At 48.2% G+C, this 8,734-nt stretch overlaps 1 pseudogene; it reads right to left on the bottom strand.

The window, feature by feature from the left end:
• Positions 1-6,408: 6,408 nt before the first annotated feature.
• Positions 6,409-7,033, bottom strand: LOC144828253 (zygote arrest protein 1.L-like; annotated as a pseudogene).
• Between the last annotated feature and the right edge of the window lie 1,701 nt (positions 7,034-8,734).

The raw sequence follows: 8,734 nt of genomic DNA, 5'->3' as shown, positions 1-8,734 counted from the left end.
ACGGTTGAATCTCTCAACCAACCCATTACCTTGAGGGTGGTAAGGAGTGGTGAACTTGTAGGTTACCCCACACTCCTTCCACAGAGACTTCATATAGTTGGAAATGAAGTTGGTGCCCCGGTCTGACACCACCTCTCTGGGGAACCCCATTCGGGAGAAAACACCCATCAGTGCCCGTCCCACAACGGGGGCCGTCACTGTTCTGAGAGGGATGGCTTCTGGGTACCGTGTGGCATGGTCCACCAAGACCAGGATGAACCTGTTGCCCATGGCTGTCTTGGGGTCCAGGGGCCCAACAATGTCAATCCCCACCCGGTCAAAGGGGGTACTGACCACGGGAAAAGGTTGGAGGGGAGCCTTCTGCTTCCGCCCGCTTTTCCCACTTGCCTGGCAAGTTTGACAGGTATTGCAGTGGATATCGGTATCCCTTCTCATCTGAGGCCAATAAAAATGGGTGACAAGCCTGTCATAGGTCTTGTCCTGCCCCAGATGTCCAGCTAACGGAACGTCATGAGCCAAACCCAGTAGGAAGGCTCTGAAGTGCTGGGGTACCACCAGCACACGGGCTGACCCAGGCTCAGCAGCCTTAGGCTCGCTATACAGGAGATCGTTCTCCCAGTAGACCAAATGTGACCCTGACTGATCACCTGTTGTCTGGGCTGAGGCCTGCTGCCTCATACCCACAAGAGAAGGGCACACTTTCTGTTCTGCACAAAATTCTTCCCTGGAGGGACCACCATCCTGCTGCCAGTGGGTCAGCTCGGGCAGGTCTCCCAGTGCAGCAACTTGTTCACCTGTGGGTTCCAGGGCATGCCCCTCAAGGTCTGCCTCCTCCTGGACCACGGGAACTACGGGGACGGTTTCCCGCGCCCCCTGCCTCTTCTCTTCACAGCTGGGTCCTGGGCCATACTTTCAGGCTCCAGAACCCCATCAACATCCTTACTTGCTGTCATGGATCGAGTGGTTGCACACACCCACTCTGGCACACCCAACATTTTCAAATGTGTCTCCCTCTCCACCTTAGCCCAAGGGGAGTCTTCCAAATCATTGCCCAGGAGACAATCAACAGGCATGGCGGGCCTTACAGCAACTTGAAGAGTACCTGAAATTCCCCCCCATTCAAAGGGAACCTGAGCTACCTCACACTCTCTCTGGGAGTTGTCAGCAGCTATCACAGGGTAGAATGCGTGGGGAACAACCTGCTCTCTGGACACCAAGTGACAATTGACAGCTGTCACACTCGCTCCGGTGTCTCTGAGAGCTTCCACTCTATGGCCATTAATGGTCACCCACTGCCTATATTTCTTAGTGTTACTAGGCAGAGGGGGTGGAGGGACCAATTCCATGTCTCCTAGAGAGACCAGGGACATCCCTGCGGGACCCTCCCCACCATGGGCAACCATCTCCTCCCCTCCCAGGGCTACACTCGCCAACTGACGGGGGGCGGCACGGGGTGGTGCACTAGAGTTCTTCAAGGGACACTGGGGATCATAAAAACGGTGTCCCACCTGCTTACAAGCGAAGCAGGTCATTGGGCCCCTACGAACAGGTTTACCTGTCGGGGCCTCTGATTTCTTATCGGGGGGAGGCTGGGAACCCTTCCCTTGGTTCCCTTGGGGATTACTTTGGGGCCCTTTCTGGAACTCCCTCTGTTTACCCTTGTCCCCCCACTCTTCTGCTGGGGACCCTGCCCACCTTTGGCTGAGTCTTCCACTGGACCCTTGTGGACCCTGGTACTGACCCAGCGGTCCGCCTCCTCAGCAAGTTTTCTAGGGTTAGATATCTTGCTATCAATAAGGTGCTGGCGCAGCTCTGGAAAACAGTTATTAGACAAGTGCTCCCAAGCAAACAAATCATAAAGAGCATCATAACTTTCCACTTTGCTGCCCTTTACCCAACCATCCATGGCTCTGCAAAAAAATGACACATATTCAACCCACGTAGTACCAGGCAACTTCTTACATTCTCTAAAGGCCTGTCTGTACTTTTCTGGGGTTAGGCCATACCTTAACATTAAAGCATCCTTCATATGAGTATAAGACATCCTATCCTCAACAGGCATGTCTAACAGGGTATCTCTTCCCTCATTCACAAAGCGACCCCACAACCCCGCTACCCAATCCTTCTCAGGGACCCGGTGGGCCAACAATGCTAACTCATATGCTTTAAACCATTGACCAATATCTTCATTCTTCTGAAAATCTTTGATCACATCTTTAGGAAAATAAATCCTACTTTCTGCAGGCACAGATGGGATGCTGCCACCAGAGGGATTCAATTCTAACTCTTTAGCTTTGAGCTCCAAGTCCCTCAACCTGGTATCACGCTCCAACGCTAACTTCTCTCTTTCAAACTCTAACCTTTTGATCTCCAAATCAGCTTCTCTTCTGCCTCTTGCATTTTCTAACTCCAACTGCCCATCTATCTTAAGTTTTGCCATTTCCATGTTGTATGCTCGCTCCTTCGCCCTTTCTTCTCTTTATTCAGGAGAAAGACCTTTGGAGGAAACTCTGCTACCAGGAGGGGATGGGGGCCTATTCACTGGCACCCTCTCTTCCCCTTCCCCTTCCTCTGTCGGTACCACCACCGGATCAGATCGATCTCTGGCCTCTAACCAGGCCACCAATGCTTTGAGATAATCTTCTTTCCTTGAGATGCCTGGGGTAGGAACTTTCAACTGCTTGCAAAAGGATTTCAGCTTCTTTAACGGATAGTCGTTTATCTTACTCCTATCAAATTCCTCCACAACAACAGGGGTAGTGCTTCCAGCATCACTCATGGTCAAAACTGGCAGTTTCAAAAATCAAGTTCCAGGAAAGCGGAGAACAAAAAATAGAATATCCAACCAAGTAGATTGTGAATGCGCTATGGTCTGCTTTCACTATGTAGCGCACACTAATCACTGCACATGGGTCATAAATGCAAAGTTCAAATCCTCACCGCTGACCCACCAATGTTAGAAGCGGCTGTCTCTAGTTGGCAGAGGTATACACTTCTGACAAATAGGGACACACCTTTTCTAGTCAGGGCAAGGGGATCACACACTTAGATAACCCCGGCTCACCCCCTTGGTAGCTTGGCAAAGCAGACAGGCTTATCTCAGAGGCAGTGCGTTAAGCATTTATGACCACATACAGTAATAAAGTGAATACACTACAAATGGACACGACACAGTAGTATTATAAAAATAAGAATGTTTATATAAGGCTTAGCACAAGACCAAATAACGACAAAAATATACCACAATCTTAATAAATACTCTTGGAAGGAAAAATAATAGTTCAAGCACGGTTTCTTCTTAGCACAAAGTCTTTAGTAACAAAAGCAACTCTTCTTCTTTAAAACACAGTTCTTGGCAACAATGTAACCCACACAGGAGTCACACGACGTCGAGGCAAAGTTAATCCAAAGGTTCGGCGTCGACCGCGAGGAGCGCTACGTCGAGCCCGGAGTCGCACAGACCCCCACAACACAGTACCTTGGAAAAGTGAAGCACTCGATGATCAGCGGCGTCGAGATGTCCGGCGTCGTGTCTTCGGCGTCGATCGGGCCTCGGAGTCGGGGCGATCTGCAGCGGCGTCGACCGAAGTCAGGCAGGAGCAGCGCTCACGAGGCGAAGCAGGATACGGCGTCGTCGTCGATGTCGATGTTGCAAGAGTGAGCAGCGCTCACGGCGTCGAGAGGGCTCGGGGTCGATGCGATCAGCGGCGGCGTCGACACAGGGTCACTTGGAGCTGGAGCCGAACTCGCTACTCACTGGCGTCGCTACTGGCGTCGATCGGGCCCGGCAGCCGGCGTCGGAGGTGCGGGACACCTGAGCCGTTACTCACGATGTCGAGCTGGATTCGGCGGCGTCCGTCGGCGTCGAGATTGCTGGATTCTTCAGAGGTGCTAGATTTCAGGTTCCAGCAACAAGCACTTTTAGCAAATAGATGAAGTCCTTTGGCCCTGTGACTTCAACAGGAGGCTGGCACTCTTCCAACCCTTGGAGATTTTCTTTAGCAAGTTTGAGAGTACACACTCAGTTCCTCTCTCCTGGTTCCTTGGCAAAAATAAAGAAGCAACTGCAGGATTCCCCCAACAAACAGCACTCTGGCAGAAGGGGTAGGCAGTCCTTGGATCAGCAGGCTTCTTGTCCTTGGTTCAGGTTTCCTTGTCAGAAGTGATCTAAATTCTTGGTTCAGGGGTCCTTCTCTTATACCCCTTTTTGGCTTTGATCCCTTTGTCCATGCAGGGGAATTTCCCCCCATCTTGGGTTTGTTGTGGGTGTTGCCAGGCCTAGGCACCTGGCCTATTCCCTGTGCAGGGCAGAGTCTTCAGCCGCCCAGCAGGAGCGGAGCCAGCATTGTCACTGGCAGGGGCAGGGCCATCAGTTGCCCGGCAGGAGGTGGGGCCAGGAAAGTCCCTGGCTGGCACAGAGTCATCAGTCGCCTGGCAGGGGGGCGGAGCCAGCATTGTATCAGGCAGGGCAGGCTATCAGGAGCTACTCTTCCCCTACTCTCAATGTAAATGCCTCACTCACCCCACACTGACTCATTCAGACCTCTGGAGCCACCCAGCTCCTGTCACACGCACACCAGAACCAGCAGAGACCGGTAGACAGTTAGACAAGAAAATAGCTACTTTCTAAAAGTGCTATTTTGAAACACAGAGTCCAAAAACCTTCCACACAAACGGATGAGTTATTAAACCCTGAGTTCAGGGATACCAAACTCGACATTGCACCATGCTCCCCGAGCCCGCTAGGATTATAGCATTAATAATCCTGGCAGCCCATTCTAACTTATGGAGAGCAGGTTACCTTACAATAGTGAAAAACGAATATGGCTGTGATTCACTATTAGGACATGCCAACCTTGTCAGGCTTGTCCTACCTTATGCTTACAATGCACCCTGCCCTTGGGCCTACCATACGGGTGACTAACATGAAGTTAAGGGAAGGTTTAGGGACTGGCAAGTAGGTGTACTTGCGCAGTCCTCGTGACAGTCAGACTGCACGTTGTCTAGCAATGGCAGACCTGTAGACATACTTTTACTAGGCCGCTCTTGTGGGTGGCACAACATGTGCTGCAAGCCCACTAGCAGCATTTGTATTTACAAGCCCTGGCACTCCTGGTGCACTCTACTAGGGACTGACAGTAAACCAAATAAGCCAAACATGGAATCCAATCAATACATCAATTTCACATAGGGAGCACTTGCACTGTGGCACTGATCAGCAGTGGCACAGTGCCCAAAGCAATATACCAGCAAAAACATCGTAAACAGAGGAGGCAAACAGAAAAAATGGAGGAGAGACTCATGCCAATGATGTCAGGTCTAACAGGGTTAATATGGGGATCATAGTAGTGGTATGGGGTTATGGATGAATGAGAGAGTGGGTGTAGAGGATACATTGATAGAGGTATTGTTTGAAAAATAGGTTCGTGCATTGGAAAGAGTAGTAGAAAGAAGTTTGAGATGAGTCAGAAATCTGGGGTAGAAGCTATATTGAGAGAGGTATAGGGTGAGAAATAGGGTAGTGCATTGGATATGCTGAATTAGAAGAAAGTAATAAATATATAGATCCATAAGTCCATGGAAAGTATAGATAGCTTGTAGCTTCTTTCAAGTACATATCTTTGGTCCACAGAACAATGTTACCACCCTTGTTGGATGTTTTTATTACACAATTCTTCATATTTGTTTACTTTATCCTATTCTCTTTTTGAGTATACTTCTTTTTGCTTTTAGATTGAACTCAAAAAGAAAGTTCCTGTAAATAATTTCCTACACACTCAGAGCCTGATTCACAAAAGGCCTGCCACACTTGTGGTGCTAGGGGAGTTTCTCAACTTTGGCAGAAATCTCCGCAATGAGAATTCTCTGCCCGAGTACAGTGACTCCTCCACAACTGCGGGGCCTCCACCACAAATGCAGAGTCCCTTTGTAAACCAGGCCCTCAGAGAGTATATCAGTCAAATCATGTGGTAAGTGAGGGATTAATGTGCTCTAAATGAGCTGGCTGAATCTTGACTGACCTCAAGCTCTAATACTCTAAAATACATATTAATGGTTGGCTCAGAATTAGTTTCTATTTCAAGCAAAGTGCCGGGCTGGTCTATATCATAAAAGTTTATAGTTTCAAATGTTGACCTCTTTTGTTGACACTGCATATAGTTTTTAGGTTGACCCTGAGTCAGCGCGCATGCGCTGCTAAGCGAGTCTGCTGTACTGGAGTATGGCAGAGAAGCGCCGCCCACTCTCCACCCATGTTTATCTTTGGCTGTGTCAGTGTCCTTCATACGAGCTGGCTTCTGATTCATAAGGAGGCTTGTTAGTCCCTCCTTAGTACCACCATGGCTTCATTTGTACCCTCCCATGGCTACTGGCCCCTTTACTTCTCTTGTTACACCGAACGTGTACTATTTATTTTATGAGGCTACTCACTTGGAAAAGCAGTCTGCCCTTGTTGGGGAAGGTGGTGGTTTCTTGCTGCCCGGGCTCTGGTGCTGCGTCCGCTTCAACTTTCTGGTCTCGCTTCTCTTCCTCCAAGCTAGACTCCTCCTGCCATTCAGCATGGCTTCCCTCTGTGGGGCTACCCTTGTCCTCTGCTAGCGACTCCCCAGTACTCTCCCCGCTCTCAGATTTCTCCTCTCCGCCGCCCTTGGCCTCCGTGTCCTCTTCCTCCGTGAAGGTGGTTTATCTACGGGAAGTGACAGGCGAATGTACTGCGATGGTGCAGAGGGAAGCCTACGGTCCTGGGGGATTGGAGTCCCATCGGGCTCTTGCAGAGCCAGTATCCACACCCCCCGCCTCCTACAGGACTGGGTGCAGGGTCCTAGCAAGCACTGCACTGATGCCTCCTGCCAGGGGTTAACCTGCGTTGAAGTTTACCTGGTGTTGAAGTTCTCTTCGGTGTCAGCATAGGAGGCAGGATAACCCCACTGCATCCAGCCGACCGCCTGGTTTTTGGGGTTCACATACCTATAATTGTACGGCGTGTTGGCCGAGTACATGGGCTATCCATAGCCTCATTCGATAGCGTAGCCATAGTGTCTGGCCCCTAGCCCGCCCCTGAGGCCTAATTAAATAAGTGTGGCAGGTGAAGTGTGCAAGTGCCTCAATTAAGATATGACTGCACTGCACTGCATTAGCTGCTCCAGTATAGACGTGGAGAACCTGAGAGCTCTGCGCTTGCTTGCCAACCCATGAATTCTACAATCAGGAAACATAAAGGGGGGTGCTAAGGAGACACTTACCCAGTGCCAGGTGTGGGGTTGTTCACCGAATTGTGTGTTTTTTACTTTGCGTTCTAGTATTTGTAGTATGTTTTAGCTTTGTGCTTGTGACACTACAATTAATGGAAAGGAAGAAAAAATCCAGCGCTACTCAAAACTGTTGCATGCTCACTTTGCGCATATTTCACCAATCGTATTTCATACAGGAAGTTATAGCACCATCACGCTGGCCGCAGTACATTTGATGCATGATTTCCCCACGTCGGTTGAAAGCTATTCAACTACAATATCACACTGTGAGCTAGTAACAGTTTAGGAAAATGCAGCCACACAGCACACACTACCATCGCTGCTTGCAAAGGACACTCTAAGAACATGCTCCCCTTTCTTTAGCCCTTGCATATTTCACCATTGCAGTGTGGTGGTTAAGCTCATACTCAATTGATCCACGCTTCAACAGGGCAAGGGCTGAGTGTCAAACAGCTACAAAAATATCAGTTTTTCTTAAATTGTGCTTCACCATGAGTTTAGTACTCTCAAGTTCAAGAGGAACATATTTCCTGTCCCTTTTGTTACCCAAATACCACTTTCACAATGTATTGTACAGAAGCAAACCATTATTCATGGAATAAAAAATAAAATGGGTATTGTTGACGCTAAACTGCATCAGTATATCATTAGACCATCACACAGGCCTTATGACATGAAAATGCATATATGTTACAAAACAACAAACCAAAAGAATGAATTTGTAATTATGCAAACGACATTTGCACTTGTACGGTATGCCGGTACGGCAGCTTTTTAAAAAATTACTGTTTCAAGATGGTGGAACCACATCTTGCAGCGGTAAATTTAAAATGATAAAAATATACAAAAGTTCCTTATTTGCACAAATGACAGATGCTGGTACCTCTAAAAATTAAATTGAAGATTAAAATCACAGAAAAAAACGCGATGGGGAGGAGGGACAGACAGGAGATCAGCGGTTGAGCACACTATGATTCAGGTATAAGCTGAGGAAAGATGGGAAGAATTGGGGTAGGAAAGATAGGAGAGCAACATAGTAGTTGGGTATGGTGAAAAGAAAAAACAACAAGAAAAGAAGGCCTGTGTGCAGAATACAAATTCGGTAGACATTTGCTGTAATATGCTATGTGCTACAGTACTAAAATCATTAGACTTACTGATCAAAAAAATGAATTATTTTCGAGGCTGCATTGTGGAAGTTGTATATCATGTTTCATTGCAAAGGTTTATTGCGTGAAGTACCACTGACTGCAGGCAAATATAAACATGGGCCACGGGAATTATTTCAAACACGCAAAATGTGATAGGAGGTCGGCTTTCAATAAATCTAACAAATACCAATTGCTCGAGATAGCATTTCAACCTGTTGTTCTTTTTCCCACTATGCTACCTAAGTTTAGGCATGCCACATAATTTCAGTCACCTTAATTTACCTCAACACCGCACACTTCCGAGGCACAGAATTCAACTCTATACATTTCCAT

This window comes from Lissotriton helveticus, chromosome 4_1, assembly GCF_964261635.1.
Source record: "Lissotriton helveticus chromosome 4_1, aLisHel1.1, whole genome shotgun sequence".
In the NCBI taxonomy this organism is placed as follows: Eukaryota; Metazoa; Chordata; class Amphibia; order Caudata; family Salamandridae; genus Lissotriton; species Lissotriton helveticus.
The sequence above is the reverse complement of the archived record's forward strand: the minus strand, read 5'-3'. Positions and strand labels throughout refer to the sequence as shown.